Genomic DNA, 15828 nt, shown 5'->3' on the forward strand with positions numbered 1-15828 from the left:
ATAATCCCAACTTCTCTCCAAAAAACAAACAAAAACCAAACAACAACAACAACAACAAAAACCCAACTTATTGTGTTCTTATTATGAACCAGACAAAACGTCAAGTACAAAACATGCAGCTAGGTCAAACACCCCTGTGCTCGTAGAAAGCTTCTTCTAGCAGGGAAGACAGCTATGTTAAAAAACAAGTTCAGCAGTGTGCCCAGGTGCTATACCTACATTGTCCCTAATGAAGTTTTATTTATTTTAAAGAGGACTTTGTCTTTGTTTATTTGCTCAATTGAAAAACTTCAGGTAAGTAAGTAATGAGGATGCTAATATATATAATTTTTAAGGTGTGACATCCCAGATCCATGTAGAATACAGAAAAGTAAGGGGTACTCAGACACAAGAAGCAGAATCAAAACATAATGGATCTCATCCACAGGTAAATCATGTTCAACTACAAATCCAATAATAAATACTGATATCTATCAAGTTCTTGCTCCATGTCAGGCTTTGCAGAGCCTTTACCTATTTTAACTCTTGAATCTCACAAGGGTAGACACTATTAATTCTTCCTCATTTTAAGGGTGAGAAACTGGAGCACAGAGAGGTTAGGTACTTAATCCAAGGACACACAGAAAGGAGGTGTATAACCAACACCCGAGCACTGCGAGCTTGGCTGCACCCTGAACCCCATTGCCACCCACCTCCCTCTGAGATCTGATTATCCATAACCTTCAGTGGTTGGAGATCTTCTAGCTTCTCTTAATGATTTCTGGCTTTCTTTTCAAAACTATGCCACTAACCGTTTAGAAATAATTTGGAATTCTCCACATGTAACCTTTTGCAGTGATGAGAATAATATTGAGTGTCCAATCTGAGACAAGTTTTAGAATAAAAACAGAGTGCTATTAATAATTAAACCAGGATAACAGGTAAAACCAGGACAGTTTCAAATAAACCAAGATGAAGAGTTACCTGAACATACATTTGCCCCCAAAGAGAAACAGGAAGGGAAAAATGAAGGGGGGGCAATCTGAGGGGGAGACGAACCATGAGAGACTATGGACTCTGAGAAACAAACTGAGGGTTCTAGAGGGGAGGGGGGTGGGGGGATGGGTTAGCCTGGTGATGGGTATTAAAAAGGGCACGTACTGCATGGAGCACTGGGTGTTATACGCAAACAATGAACCATAGAACACTACATCAAAAACTAGTGATGTAATGTATGGTGATTAACATAACATAAAAAAAAAAGACTTGGAATTCAGGAACATTGTGATCGGAAAAGGAGAGGAAATGCGGAGAAGCAGGAGATGGGGCTGGCAAGGAGAGGGAGCCTGGTTGTGCAGGGCCTTGCAAGCTGTGCTAACACACCTCACCGGGTAGTAGACTGAGCCACAGGCTCTGCCAAAGGAGGTCCTACTCTAGATGGTTGCAGAGATGCTCATTACTTAACCGAATTCCTGAGGGTATCAGGTTGCCCCTGAGATAGAACTATCAAACTCTCTTGTACACCATAAAAAAGAAAATAGCCTCTACATCTGCATTATTGCTTTGATTAGAAAAATGTTATTAACCTTTCAAAAACTTACCATTTTGTTTTCTTAGAGTTTGGTTAAGGTCCCACACTTATCTTGAAAATGCTAGTTTCTGCACTTTTTTTTTTTAATTGAAGGGCTTTAGGGCACATTCAATTAAGTTGTGGTATATGAACTGAAACTTGCAATATGTTAAAAATATTTCACTGCACAGTTCACCAATTACCCAATTTCTAATTTGAGTCCCATTGTCATTCCAAATTTGCACTAAAACTCAGAATTTATACCCAGAAGAAATGACTGAGGGCTTCAGCAATCACAGATATGTCCCCAATGCATTTGGGCTTACTTAAAGACAATCTGTCTAAAATAATTCCAGTCCCAATTTTTACTTAGAGAATCACAGAGTTGGAAAGGGCCTCAGAGCTCTTCTTTCAAACTCTTCTTCTTATAGAGGAGCAAACTGAGGTTTAAAGAGGGTGAGCCATTCAACAAAGATAACCGAGCTAAAGGTAGAAATCACGGGTCCTGAGCATTGGCAGTGGCACCATCTTAGGGTTGGTTGGCTTCCCATGCCTGTTCTTGGGTGACATTTACTTTCTAGAGAACTGTAATAAGCGTTCTGGTGTTTTAGGCTGGAGCTTTCACAGCCTCATCTGAGCCTGGTTCTCCTTCCCAGCTCCTTACAAACTACATGATCTATGTTGTTGGATTCATAATTTATTGCCATCAGTGGAAACAGGATCCAGGGCCCTCCTATGCAACATACTCCCAAATTGCCTCTGGAACAGTCTCCCCACAATGTCCAGCCCAGGAGGATGGGGTCTGAGGAGAGTCAGAGGGTGAAGCAGGAATGAGGCTGTAGATCTGTATCCATATTTAAGTCACTCTGTGTACTGACAATACCAAAATGTACTTCAAGGGGAAATTGGAATTATCTATTAGCAATTGGTTTTTCATTAACCACTGCTGTCCGCCTCTTGTTAAAAAAGCCAAAGCCTAACTGGTGAACAGCTGCTTCATATCCCCACACAATTGTTAGGGCAAATGTCCATAAATTATTATGCAAACGTGCTGACTGTGACTGAGTTGATATAATGGTTCTCAATTGAATGTACTGAATTCCACATGTCAGAAAGTTTTTTGACATGTGGATCCATACTGCATTCAGAAGGATGCTTTGCAGGAATTACTAGGAAGAACTCATCACATGGAGGACAGTAGTAAGTTTTCCTCTGTTTAATAAATACTATTGCAATTACATCTTTTTAATTAAAACAAAATGTTGAGAAAGAATACAATACTGGTAATTCCGTCACTCAACACTATTTCATTTCTGTCTATTGCTTTTCAGGCTTGAAAACCATGCTTGAAAATTTAAAAACCATCATGAATTTGACCTTTTGCAATTTTGCTTTATAAAATTTAATATACAATCAGCATTTTTCCCAATTTCTGGCTTCCACTTCTTACTTTAAATAACTCTAATATTTTACCAAGATGATGTACTATAATTTAATAATTTTTCTCTTTTAACTTTGTTGCTATTAAAAATTGCTGCCATTAAATATATGTATGATTTTTTCCATTTGTATAGAATTGTTTTCTTAGGAAAAATTTTCATGTTTGGACTTGAGATGTTGAACATGCTTCTAGCACTTGCTGTCTGTTATCATACTGATTTCCAAAAGGGATATACTGATTTGCATGCCATCAACACTATGTGTGTGTTGTTTTCCAGGAATCTCAGCATCTTGTCTTTTATTTATTTATTTTAAAAATTTTGCTAATTTGACAAATTGTAAAATGCACTCCGGTTGCTGTATAGTATTTATTTTATCAATTGAATGATTGATTGGATGAACTAGTCTGTCAAGAACTATTTATCAAATGACTGCCTTGCTAGGAGCTGGAGAAAGAAAGCCAGGTGAAGTCCTGTGCCCTAAAGGGACCTCAGCATCTAAGTTAGTGGCACAGCGCAGCATTTATAGGAGAGTGTTTTAAAAATAATGGTGCAGATATACACAGAGCACTGTGAAAGAGCATGGGGAGGGCGTATAACTTGAGTCAGAGGTGTAAAAAGGGATTTCAGAAATGAAGTGACAAATGGAGCACATGGGTATTCCAGGAAAAGAACCACAGAGAAATCATGGGCCAAGACAGAGATAGAAGCATGAGAGGGAAGATCAGCTTGGAAGAGCCAGGGATCTAGCTGGAAAGATCTACAGAACCAGGCCATCATATGCCTGCAGCATGGGCTGAATGGAGTTAAGTGGTGAGAGAAGAGACAGGCATATTAGTTAGCACTACTTTGGTTTCAAGTGTCATAAATGTCAAGTAGAAAAAGCTTAAGCAAGAAGAAGGAGATGGAGAAGAAGGGAGAGAATTACTTGTCATAAAGAGCTCAGTATCTCAGTGAGCTTAAGGACAGCAATATATCCAGGTCTTAGAAACAACTATTAGCAGAAAACTTAGACCCTAACAAGCATTTCTCTCCTCTCTCCTCTCTGTTTCTTTCTGGATTTCTCTCTCTCTCTCAATCTCTCTCCCCTTCTCTTCCCTCTCTCTCATCTCTCTTTTTACCAACATTCTTGCTTTTTCAGTTTATTTTGCAGGAAATTTAACTGCCAGTGGCTTTACAGTGTACAGTTTAGACATTTAAACAGACTGACATCCTCTCTTGATTCTAGTTCAAAAGTTCCCAAAGAAGTCCCCTGACTGTCCCTGCTTGAGCCAGAGACGCACCTCTGAAACAATTTACTGAGTCTATGAAGGTAGGGCATCAGGGTTCTATATGAACATGAAAGTTTGTGTTGAAAATGTGATAGTCCCAGGCAGAAGGGACCATTCCAAGAAAGGGGTAGGTGGGTATTGAGGTGCTGGAAAAATAAAACAACAGTTGTCCATTATCACTGAAGAAAAAATCTAGGGTACCATCATTAATGACAATCAATAATATGCCAAGGACTTTCAATTTCCTATAAGCAATACAACTTTATTAATTGGCCAAAGTTTGTATCCCCTACTCTTATATTCCTACTTTTCTGTTTGTTCTGGAGAATTTAGTTTGCATGGTCCAGTCTTGCAGAGCTGGTGGTGAAGAACGAGGGAGTTGAGTACCTCCTAAGTCTTCAGTGTTGGCACAGCAGGATGTAGTTAAACTATTGCATTGTAATTGGAACATGCCTTGACCTTGATCTTGAAAAAGACACTGTGGGGTCCACATGCCTTAGCCTCTAACCACACGGTCTGATTGAAGATTTACCCAGTCTGGACCAGAGTCATTCCAAGGGGCTGCTGTACCTTCTATTCTCTTGGGCTTTTCTCAGCCTCTGTCTTGATCTGGAACAAAGCTGGCCCTTTCTCTTTCTCTAATCCCACCCTTTTTTAATGCTTTCCAAATTAGTGTAAACCATAAAGTCATTTTGTATTAATTGGTGGTTAAGAAAATTAGGAAGAAGGAAAATCCTAAAGAAATTTTGAAGAAGAGTTTGAAATAAGCAGATTTCTTCTCCTTTTTAAAATTTTTAAACATTTTTTCTTAATGTTAGAATGATCACTCTGGCAACTGCAGAGGATGGATTGCTGTAGATTGAGATCAGAGGCTGTGACACCAGGTAGGAAGATTGTTCTATTAATCCAAGTGAGAAATGATGAAAGCCTGAACTAAAACAGTGGTCTTAGAGACAGAGATGGGGAGATAGACATTAGATATTGATAAGACTTGATAAATCATTTAGGAAGCTTTTTGCAGCAAATAATAGGAAAATAAACAGTACAAACTAGCCCTAACAATAAATAAATTTCCTTGCTAACAACATATTAAGTCTAGAAAGAATTTAGACTTCAGAGTTGCTTACCATGATTCCTACTCGATGTCCACTTGATTTTCTGTGCTCACTTCTTTGTGTTGATTTTATTCTCAAGATGGTAGCAAGATGGTTATAGCAAATTTAGACCTATTACCTGTGCATGACGTCATCCGTATAGAGAATTATTTCCAGAAGCTTGCCCAGCAAATAGGGACAAACTTTCCCAGAAACTCCTAATAAACTTTTCCTTGATTCTCATTAGCCTGGTTTGGGTCATGTACCCATTCCTGAATCAATCAATGACAAGGAAAATGGGTTTATGGTTAGGCCAATCAGGAATATTCCTGAAGTTGATGGTGGGATTCACTTACCCAGAAACAAGAAGGTTGTGTGTGTGTGTGTGTGTGTGTGTGTGTGTGTGTGTGTGTGTTTGTAGGGGGAGGGGAAGTTTGGGTGGGAAGGTGGTAGCTTGAAATCTGAACAAAATCAGAGTTTTCTAGAAATAGGGCAGGGGAATGTATATGTGTAGTAGACAATCAACATTATTCAATATGACTGGTAACAGTTTTGAAGTAGAGAAGTGAAGGGATTGGCCACCACAGTTCTGATTTACTAAACTGGGTGATTACATAGATTTATCAGGATAAGAAATGAAAGAGGATAAACATGTTTTGGCAGAAGATTGGTGTTGAAGGGCATGAGGCACATCCATGTAAAGATATGAAGTAGGCAGCTGAACATACTGAAGCTAAGGAGAGAGTTTTGATGAGAGATATTTATTTGGGAGTTATCAGCATATAAAAGTTATGTGGCACACAGGTGCACTGTGAGGTCCTTGTTGGACAAGATTACCCAAGGAAGTGTGCAGACTGAGGAGAGACAGAGATAAGAATTCATCTCTGAAAAAGGCCAAAGTATAAGGTTGGAATTAACTAAATTCATTTGCATATCAAAGAGGTGTTTCTTGAATTTGGATAGCTGGTTCAGGGAACATTTCTACAAAACTAAATGATTTCTAAGCTCCATTTGACAGCTCATTATTTTTAAAGCAACATTCTCCCAGAACAAAATTCACTTACACTAAAGAGTATGGAAAGGATTTTGGAGTTAGCAGCAATGAGATTTGACCTAAAGTAATAAATACTTCATAGATTGTAAAAGTGTTTGGAATCCTTTTATGACACAAATAATCAACTACAGTTGACCAATGGCTTCTCTTGGAATGAAGAAATGTTTGGTGAACTTGTAGTTGGTGGCTTTACTTTTAGCTGTAACAACTTAAGCTTGACAATCATTTATAAGAGGGCCTTAGCAAAAGCTCAAAGAATATTAAGGTCAAATCCAACTGAAAGTATGGGGATCTCATTCTATCAAATCCAAAGTGAAAGCACAAACATGTGTAGAGTGAAAAAGCATCTCAGTTTGCTAGATTTCCAGGAGCTATGAGGACTCTAGTCCTCCCCACCACAGTGCTGGGATGAAGAAAGCCTCCCTCTCTAGTGTGCATGCCCAGATGCAGGAAGCACAGCCCTTCCTACTAGCTGACCAACCTGAGAAAAGGGAAGGACCAGCAAAACCCTGACAGAGAGAAAGTGATGTAGCAGTCCCAACTTCAGACCTTTCTTATTTAAAGGACATTTCCCAATTAGAAAAGAATCTCATGAATAGTGCTGCTAAGCCAAAGAGAAAAAAGAGTTTTTCAATGCTAGATAAAAGCAACCGAAGTGTTGGTCCTGACAAATGCCTTAGGAAATTCAGAAAAAGTTTAAAGATGAGGCCTTTCTATCTCCTTGGGGTAGAGGTGAGGGCAAGAGTCCATGAACTCCAAGCTGTTCTTTCCCCCCTTGGGATTTCATGCTTTTGTTGTTGATAGGCACTTCGCTGTAGGGTAGGAGGAAAGATCTGGGAAGCCCGATGTCACTACAGCGCAGCTGCTCCCTGGCCCTGTGACCTTGCACCCAGCACATTTCCTTGGATTTGCTTTCTCCATTTGGAAACTAAGTGGGTGGGATGGCTCTCTGAGGGAGAGTCAGGGCAGGGGTGGAGAGCAAATTACCCATGCTTCACAACCTGGCTTAACTGCCTCTGTGACCATGGGGGCTGTCAGTTAGCCTCCCTGTGCTCCCAGAATAGTGCTTGGTCCAGAGTGAGCATCATGTAACATTGGCTACTTCTAGTCCAGCTCTAATTTTATGTAAATCTTTGATTCTAGACCCAGCGTTGAGCATGATTCTTTTAGCCCATGTCAAGATTCCTATGAATTAAAACGCTTCTATAGACATGGATGCATCTTGGGATTATTCCACAGCCAGAAGTTCATGTTACTAAGCTGCTTTTTTATTAGCTTTAAATATTTCTAAACCCTTTTAGGGAAGATTGTTTTCAAAATAAGGTAAAGAATTTCAACTAGGCTTTGTAATGTCTTGTAAAACTGTGCCCTGAAGGATTTCTCTCCTTTGTATTAAGTGTTGCTATAGTAGAATTAATTACCAGAAGAGATAGATGAGAGTCCAGTGGCTGCTTGATGAGAACTGTCACTGCCCCTGGCTCAGCAACCCCCACATCCCAAAGTGAGGTCCACTCTAATTGCAGGGGAATGGAAGGAAGGTGAAAGGAGTCACCTCTGAGGGAAAGAATGCTTCTTAAACCTTTCCATTGGCAAGAAAAGTGGCATTTTAGTTTCTATCATTCATTCATTCTCATTCATTCATTCCTCCTCCCCCTTCTTTAATAACCTTTTAGTTACTGATGTAGTAACCCTTCAGATAAGAGTATGCTTGAGAATTGTTTGTGGTGACTTGTTAAAATGTATATCACAGCCTTTTCCTTCTGATTTAGTAGAGCTAGATTGGCGCCAGCCATCTGCTGTTTAACTAGTACAGCAGAAGAGCTGGGCTCCACTTGGAAAACACTTCTTAACCGTGAGGCATGGTGAAGCCAACACAGGACGGACTGCTGGCAACACAGAAAAAGCATTTCATATCTCTCTAAATTGATTTTCTTTAAGCATTTATTCAACATTTAATCGATGGCATTTGTCTGTTGATATATTTATTTGGAAACTTATTCAGTTAATACTTCTATTGATAATCAGGGAAGATTTACCTAATAATTCACTTCTACTGTCTGAAGCTAACTTTGTGCTGTGAAGAAAGCTCAGCAGAGGACAGGATTATAACAAGCATTATTCTGATTTGGAATTTAGATTTTGAATGCCAATTTCAGAGGACCATCATCTGATTTATCTTAGATTTGCACGTGCAACATGCAAGTATTTAATTTTTAATTTTTAATTTACCTTTGAGGGCACTCTGGAATGCAGGACCAATTAACACCTTACTAGTTATCTAATAAGTCCTTGTGGAAACCCGAGTTAATTGGCATCACAACTCCTATTTATCACAGGGATATGTTAATGTTTCTTTCAGATTGGCATGAGTGGTGGCCCGTCTCTTCTTCCCATAATCCAATCAGGTGGTACCAGTGGATATGAGTAGGAAAGTGGGTAAGCCTGGGGCTTGGACCAGGCTCTAGATCATGTCAAAGGTCACAGTTGATGACCCAGAATGGCACTGTTATCCAAGTATGTCCAAGGTGTTGGATGTCAGGACCCTCCATAGGGTTCTCAGGAAAAGATGGTGGAGGTAGGTTCAGTGTAATCTATTCATTTGGAAAATAACCTAGGCTGCAATTAGGACTGTAAGGGAGTAGGATTCTCAGAAAGGATACTTGCAAGAGTCAGGCAAGTGTCTGGGCTCCATCACTTGGCCTGAGTTCAAGGCAGAATCCAGTCCTGGAATGACCAACAGGAGCTCACATGTGAATGGTATGTATCCAAGGTTGCAGGACCAGTGGGTATCTAGGAGTTCAGTGTTCAATCTAAAGCCATAAGCACACGTTTTAGGGCAGCTGGCCAAAGCCTACTCACAATCCCCTCAAAACTCTTCTGTCTGGATCAGGATTGTCTCAGGATATAGGAAGAATTGTCTTAGACTTCAAACAACTGCTCTTAGTTCCAATGGCTAGGAAAAGAATAACTCAGTAACCCCCAAGAATAGGGTTTTATGAAGTCTTTAACCTGTTCAAAGGATAAATGCTAATCACGGAACTAACAACTTCCAAAGGTCCAGTGTTAAAGGAATGGTATGATCTTGAGGTTTACATAGAGTTACCTCCTCTTTAGAAGCCTGGAAATGTGTATGAAATTAGATGCCACCTCCCACACTTGCAGTGTTTCTCCTCTGTGCACTTCAGAGCAATTACTCTGGTTCAGGCACTGTGCTAAGTGTAACGTATCCATGCACACATGCATATTTCTGACTTACTCTAGGTGATAACCCGAAGACGTAGCACTGGCACTTTATTCTATGGATAAGCAAAATGAGCCTTCGAGAGGTTAAGTAATTTACCCAATCACAGGTAAGTGGTGTATCTGGGATCTGGACTCTTTCAGTCTGCTGGTAGATACTGCCACTAACCACATCGCTCTGCTGTTGAAGGCTACATTGTGTATAGTGTATATAGTGAAGGTTCTATTATATATGGAGGATGTAGGGAAGACTATATATCATGTGTAGAATATATAGTGCAGTTAAAGGAACACAGGGGTGGGAAGAGAAGATAGGTCTCTGAGTGGTACATCTGCCCTTAGTAAACGTTCCTAATTCACTTACTTTCCATTCATTAAAAAAAAAAACCCAACAACTGTACATTGTCTTCTATGTCCCAAGCATTGCTTTTGTGAATAAAACAGGCAAAGATTCCTGTCCTCATAGAGCTTAAATGACAGCACAGAGTATAGATGATAAACAATGAACCTAATAAATACATTACAAATATAATGCAAGCTATTATTACAAATTAAATACAAAAGTAAATCCAATAAAAACAAACATTGTGTTGTTTGTTAACAACTGATAAGTCCTATGAGAAAACAGAAAGTACAGTGAAGGGACATCAGGAATATCAGGATTTTACATGGCAATTTTAAAGACGGTGATCAGGATAGACTCGGATTCATTAAGAAGGTGATATTTGATTTAAAAAAAAAAAACTTAGAGAAAGTGAAGGAGTTTGTGAAGCAGATGTCAGAGGAGAAAAGTCCAGGCAGAGGATCTGGATGGTGTCAAAGCCTTAAAACTAGAGCTCCCCTGGGACATTTGAAGAACAGCAGGTGGCCAGAGTATCCAGAGTAGCTGGAGTGGAGTGCAGTCAGAGATGGTGGGCATGGAAGTCCCGAAGGGCCTCTTACACTGTAGTAAGGAATTTAGCCCTCGCTTGGTAGGAAATGGGTAACCATGGCAGAGTCTTGAGAAGAGGGGTGACATGGCCTGAATTCAATTTTCAAAAGGATTATTCTGACTGCCATGCTGCGAACAGACTGTAGAGAGGCAGAGTGTAAGTCAGGAGACCCATTTTGCTGAGGCTATCACAGTATCCAGGTCCAAGTGCATGGTGGCTTGGCCTGAGATGGGAGTGATGGCTGGGGGGAGAGAATTGGTCAGAACCTGGATTTACTGTGAGGGTTGAACCAGCAAGTTTTCTTGATGGATTCGATGTGGGATGTGAGAGGAGAGGAGCCAAAGATGACTCCCAGGACATGGGGATAAAGCTCTGGAAGGACACTGTTATGTCACCTGAGATAGGAAAGACAGTGATGTTGGCAGATTTGGGGTCAATATTATGTTCAATATGCTCACATTGGGGCATGTCAAGGCTGAAATAACTTGGAGACATCCAAACAAAGTTTATATACCCGTTGGATCTATGGCCTGGAGTTCAGGGGACACCTGAGCTGAACATATTAAATCTAAGAGTCATCAGCCTTACAGATGGTGTTATCAGGCAAGCTCCTGCAGGAAACAGTGACACATTCAAGGGTTTTAACCAAAAAGAATTTAATAAAGGAGCTATTTACAGAGATGTTGGCAGGATTAAAGGGGCTTACAAGGCATGGTGGGCATCAAGGGAGCAGCAAAGATGGAAAGCCATTACTACGTTCAGGTCTGATGGAGAAACAGAGAGGGGATGGTGTGCCTGAAACCCTGAGAGGGGTAGAACCATGGAAAACTCCATGTCTTACCAGCCAGAGTGAGAAGCCAGTCAGCAAGCGGGCCTGGGAAATGTTGTCTGAAGCGGCCTGACTCTTGGGGCAAAGGAGGGTGGAGAAACGATCTGGGGTTGAGACTACACAGACAACCAACAGCACAGATCATGTATAAAGCCTGAGGCTAAATAAAATCTTTAAGGAAGTGAGGGGAAATAGTGAGGAGAAGGGACAAAGGACTGAGCCTGGGGCTTTCCATCATTAAGTGGTTTGGGAGAAGAGGAAGAACCAGCAAAGGACATTACAAAGAAAATAGCCTTGGGGTAGGATGAACAGCAGAAAGTAGGTAATCCTGAAAGCCAGACAGGGTGTGATCAGCTGGTTCAAATGCAGCTCATGTGTCACATGAGATGCAGGCTGAGAATGGACCCTTAGATTTATCGAGTGGAAGTTACTGGTGTCCTTGACAGGAGCCATTTCCATGGAGTGCTGGAGGCAAACACCTAATGGCAATAGCTTTCGGGGAGAATAGGCTGAGAGGAATTTTGGACAGCAAAATAAACAATTTTTTTTTGATCTAGGAGTTTTGCTGCAAAGAGCATAAGCAGGGACAAAAGGCAAGGAAAAAACTTAGTTAAGAGAAATATTTTTTGAGATGTGTAAATCACATCATGCAAATTCCCATCCATGATGGGAAAGATCCTGTGGAGAGGAAGAAAGAACTGGTCAGGAAAAGGGGGGAAGGGGAAATACCTAGAGTGATGTCTTGTCTTAGCTCATGTTTCTTCTGTGGAAATGGGGTCAGAACCTTCCTGAAAATTCTTCCAGAATCAACTTTGAGGGATTGTTTGGAGAGTGAATGAGGTACAGGACTATGTGGCCTCCTTCACGAGTGTCCAGGACCATCATCGGTGTTAGCATTTCCAACCTCCCCACCTGGATCTCAGTGCACCCTTAGTCTCTCCTCCAGGGCAGGAACAGCCAGTTACTTGGCACCTGCTAAGCACCAGGCACTGAAGATGTTTAACACGAATCTCCACAACAACCCAGACCTCTGGCTCTAGTTTCCGGGTTGGGAAAGTTGTGCGACGGTGTCTCAAGGAGGTTAAGGAGCTTATCAGCACACAGGAGGAAGAAGCACAGTGCAAATCCTGGTCGTTATTACAAAGCCCTTCTTCTGTTCTGTCTTCCTGGCCAGACTCATATTACATTCTTCTTTCCCCATATCACTTTTCTCTTCCCTCTGTTTCTCTGGGCTCTTCACTGACTATTCCTTCTTCATAATCTCAACCTCCTCACTCCCAGGTGCTTCCCCCTCAATTGAAAATCAGTTCTGATAACATTAATACTTCAGAGCAAGTAAGCTTCCCATCCAAGGAGTACTGGTTTTCTTCTAAAATAGGATATTCTTGCAAAGACAGAGCTCCCTCCCCTTCCCACAATGAATCTCTAATGGACTTTCATGCATGACAACCATTGGAGAAAGAACAGAGGCTTCCAAAAGCTTCTGAAATCTAGCTGTGCAGGCCAGTATCTGTGCCTCTGGGAGACTGTCGTGTTTCCTCACACTGTTCGTTTAGACTACTACTTGCTTTTCAAGTTCTCAAGAACTTGGCAGGTCTGCACTGAACTGCCCATTTTCCCGGTTAAAAATTGATCAATTCCAAATACTTGTCCACTTCATTCCAAGTATTCCTCTCTCTCTAGTTCTTTTCTCTCCTGTTCTCTCTTCCTCTCCCTGTCTCTGTTACACGCGTGTGCACACACACACACACACACACACTGCACTCTTGCTTGGAACTTGGAGAGGATTTGGGGAGAATGGAGTGACCTGTCACTGTTGCTAATAGGTCAGATCAATATCACGAAATGTGCCACATCCTTCTTCATTTTCTCATCCTGCAGTGATCAATAGCCTTGCTTTCCCTGTACACCTTTCTCAAAGGTTCCACACTTTTCATCTCCCCTTGTTTCCTGGGCTGGGTCTGTTCTCTCTGAGATATCTAGGACAGAAAGGGAGGAGCTGATCCTGAATGTTCCAAGTTCAAGTGGCTTGTGTTCACTGCTGTGCTGCCTGTGACAGAGGCATGTGCACAGATGTGCAGTGTGTATGAATGAGCATGTGCGTGTGTGCGCAGGTGCACGCATGCATTGCTTGAAAGTCAGAGATCAATAATGTCTACTTTCCTTTACCCTCAAGAAACTTAACATACCAGAGGAGGAACACAGTTTTATTCTTCTCTAGAAATTAATGTCATATGGAAAAACTCCTTTGCTTTAATGACTTGCTGCAGCAGGCAGCTGGAACAAGCAAATAACATGACCCGGTATCCAATGATGTTGCTCAGTCCCAGTTTGCGATGCCAAGTGTGGATCCCAAAGCTACATGATCTAATGAAGATCTCGTGGGACATGTATCTGACCTTAGGCAGAATAAGCAAATGTCAATATGTTGGGGTTTGAGGGGCTAGAGCATTCTGTTTACCCCAAACAGAATGGCACCTCCCTGTGCCCACCAAAGTACCTCAGACTCCCATATTATAAACTACCTAGGGCTAGGTATTGAAGAAAGCTGCAGAAAAGTAAACACAATGTATCTCTGTGTGTGTGTGGGGGGTATAAATCCATTCTTTCCTGATCATGAATTAGTATATCAAGTTAGTGTTAGGCACCTAGAATATTCCCGAGGAATGGGGTCAGGACGGGTGTGGTATGCCAAATAATGGCATCCCAAAGATGGTCACATCTTAATCCCTGGCACCTGTGCATATATCGCCATACATGGCAAAAGGCTCTTCACAGCTGTCATCAAGTTAAGGAACTTGAGATGGGGAAGTTGTTCTGGATTATTCAGGTGGGCCAGTGAAATCACACACATCTTAAAAGTGGAGAGAGGAGGCAGAGAACGAGATGCGATCACCGAAGTAAGGTGAGTACTCAACCTGCCACTGCTGGCTTTGAAGATGGCAGGAGGGAGCCATGAACCAAGGCATGTGGGTGGTCTCCAGAAGCTAGAAAAGGCAAGGAAGCAGATTATTCCCCAAAGCCTCCAGGAAGGCACTGAGCCCTTCTAACATCTTGATTTTGGCCCAGAAAACTTGTGTTGGATTCCTAAAAATCTGTAAGATAACACATTTGGGTTGCTTCAAGCTGCTACATTTGTAGTGTTCCATTATAGCAGCAATAGGAAACTTATAGAAAAGGACAGTTTTCCAAGAGAAAGTGTTCAGACCATCAGAAGCCTGGGAAAGAAGGTGGCGGGGGTCGCAGGCAGGCTAGGTTGATGAAGTGAGCTCTGGAAAGACAGGAGGTATGGCTGAGGAACTCGTGGAGAAGAAATACAGGATGAGGCAAATATGAGCCAAGACAAAGACAGCTCTTGCTTGAGCCCTGCAGTGCCATTTATGCAGAAGGTGCATCTGGGAAAAGTGTGGCTCCAGGCTGTGCCAGTGGAGACAGGGCTCGGGGAGAAACAGGGGGAAAGGCGCAGCTCACAGCTCCTGTCTATACACAGAGAGATGGAGTGACTGGCAGGTTGTGCCCTGGAGGCCCCGGCTTCTCTTCTAGATCATCAAAGGGACTTCACGTTCCTGTTCCAGCCACCTCCTTGTTCATTCCAGCCTCACCATCAGAGGTACACAGGAAAGGATCTTCAATCTCAGTAAGACTCTCGGCTGTTCAGGTGATGAGATTCTGTGATGCGTGATGTGAGGCTTGTCAAATACAGCTTCCCAGACAGAAACGAAAGGTAGGGAAAATAACTGTTTTCAGAGAGCAACCTATATTTTGCAACCTGGCTGGGAAAGAAAAAAAAAAAATGTTAAGTTTCAGAAACATACTGCATCTTTTTTTGGGCTGCTGAAGCCAAAATCTGCTGGTGTATAATTTTCAGTGACAAAGGACTCCCAACTTGTAGCTTCCACGGAGAAATTTTACCTCCACTTGCTCCTGGATCTTAAGTACCATCTACAGAGTGAACACTTGGTGTGAGGTGGTAGATAATGATGAACGAAACTAGCAATGTTGATCTTTCTAGAAATTCTCTTCCCATACACCCAAACCTGCTGAACTGGTATGAAAATTATCTGAAAAGAAGGACACTTGGTGTATTTTATATAGTGACAGGGTTTACAATCCAAGCAAGAGACATCTTTCTCTTCTCAGCCTCCTTAAAAATGCCAGAGGCTTGTACCATCTGAATCAGTAATAGTGTGACATGAATTTCTCCACGTGATCGGTTTCATGGGCTCTTGCCAGGGAGCATCCCTCACCCCTATCTCTGCACTCCTGAGACTATGTGAATTATGGACACTCTTACCACAGCGTAATATTAAGAAGTGTAATGAACAGAAAATACTGCACAAAATGCCAAGAGAATAGACTACAAGAAGAATGTGGTAATTCCTAGTTACATTTGGCTATGAAACCCGTTTACCTAAGCTGT

The sequence above is a fragment of the Zalophus californianus genome, chromosome 2 (genome assembly GCF_009762305.2).
Source record: "Zalophus californianus isolate mZalCal1 chromosome 2, mZalCal1.pri.v2, whole genome shotgun sequence".
In the NCBI taxonomy this organism is placed as follows: Eukaryota; Metazoa; Chordata; class Mammalia; order Carnivora; family Otariidae; genus Zalophus; species Zalophus californianus.